Below are 1985 nucleotides of genomic sequence, written 5' to 3' on the forward strand. Positions count from 1 at the left end.
TCCATAATTAATTATAATTAATTAACTTAATATTTTCTCGGACTTATGCCTTTTTCGTGCCCTTGGCGTCGCCTCTCGTGCCATGAAGCCCGGAACTGGCTTCCGGCTTCAGGGCCGACCTCCCGCCCGACAGCACTGTGGTCTGTTACGCAGACGATATGATAGTGCTTGCCGCCGGTCGGGACTGGGAGGAAACTCGGGTCAGGGCAGCCGAAGCGACCCGCGCAGTCGTGTTCCAAATCGAGGAACTTGGCCTCAGCATAGCTACACATAAAACTGAGGCAATCGGCTTCTTCCGGCGCGGCAAGCCACCTGGTCTGCACGTGCGTGTTGCGGGCGCCCGCATAGACATTGGCTCCCAAATCCAATATCTGGGACTCACATTGGATAGCCGGCTCACATTTGAGGCTCACTTCCGGCACATAGTGCCCAAAATGAGGAGAACAGCGTCCCGTCTAGGCGGACTGTTGCCCAATCTCGGGGGGCCTAACTGCCAGCCCTCTACGTATTGGTGTCGGAGTCAGTCGCCTTATATGGGGCTCCGGTATGGGCGAGGGATGTTGCCAACAACCGCCGCATCCTGAGTCTGCTGCATGAGGCTCAGAAGAGGACGGCGGGCCGGATCATTCGGTCGTACAAGACTGCGGCATTTGCCCACGTTACGGCCCTGGCGGGATCTCCGACTATCGAGATCACCGCCGAAATGCATGCGGCCACCTACGACGAGGTGGCGCAACTCAAGCGCTCGCTCGGAATGGAGGCGGTTACGCCCTCCATGATGGGCGACGTGCGCAATCGCGAGCGCAGACGAATGTACTCTGCATGGAGGGCGTGGCTCTTGCGTCGGGGCCGGGAGGGCGTCGGCCTCTCTAGGGTGATTGCCCCGATCATCGAGAGATGGTCGGAGGCCAGGGTGGGTCTCTCGTTCCGGGCGACGCAGGTGCTCACCGGCCATGGGTGTTTTGGCCGGTACCTGTGTCGCATCGGGCGGGAGAACTCACCCAGGTGTTGGCACTGTCCCGCGCAGAACGACACTGCTCGGCACACAGTGAGATATTGCCCGGCGTGGGGCGAGTTGCGAGAGGAGCTGGTCCGGGTAATTGGGCCCGATCTTACGACACCCGGGTTTCTCCGAAGAATGATGGATCGGGAGGGACGGGAAGCACTCCTGTCCTTCTTCGAGATTGTAATGAAGAGGAAGGAGGAACACGAGCGGGCGCGGGAGGGCGTTCTGCCCCGCGCGGCTCCTCCTGAGTTATAGTGAGAGGAGCATGCCGGGCTCTGGAGGTTCCCCTGTTTGCGGGGATCTGCCGGATGATTCGGCTGTCCTGGTATTAGCACTGTGTGGGTGTAGAGTGGGGGCTCTGCACCCACATAGTATACGGTGCGCCGGGATGGGAGACGGAGGGAGGTGGTGTCCTCCTCCGTCTCGACCTGGTCACTTTCTGACCAGGTCAGGTCCGACGCGCAGTTGCGCTTAAGTGTCGGGCTGAGTCGGTAGTACTGCTGTTGCGACGATTCCGACTCAGACCGGCATGCGCCAGAGGACGGACACTCGCTGGGGTTTTAGTGGGTAGGCCCCGCCCGGTTAGTTCTGGGCTGGGAGAGTCCCACATAACCCGGGTTACTTCCCCCCGAAAGCCCGGGTATGCGTAACGCATTTCCCCAGCGACAACAAAAAAAAGGTTGTAGCCGAATCACAATCTTCTGCATGTAATTCGGTCCAGTTTATCGTCCTCTGTTCGGTCGCCACTCCTTTTCACCTCCAAAGAAGAAGGTTATTCCGCCACCGCGTGTGCAGAGTGTATCGTACAGAGATGGGTAATTTGCATTGATAACGTTTAATTTACAAATGTCACAATATAAACGTATATTTAATTCTTTGTATACATAATGTAAAGGTGATGTGGCAGCTTACTCGCCACATTCAACCCGCCGGGCGCGCTCGTAGCAGCACCGCTACTGAGGCGCCCGGCTGGCTGGGC

The sequence above is a fragment of the Trachymyrmex cornetzi genome, unplaced genomic scaffold (genome assembly GCF_001594075.2).
Source record: "Trachymyrmex cornetzi isolate Tcor2-1 unplaced genomic scaffold, Tcor1.1 scaffold1431, whole genome shotgun sequence".
NCBI lineage: Eukaryota > Metazoa > Arthropoda > Insecta > Hymenoptera > Formicidae > Trachymyrmex > Trachymyrmex cornetzi.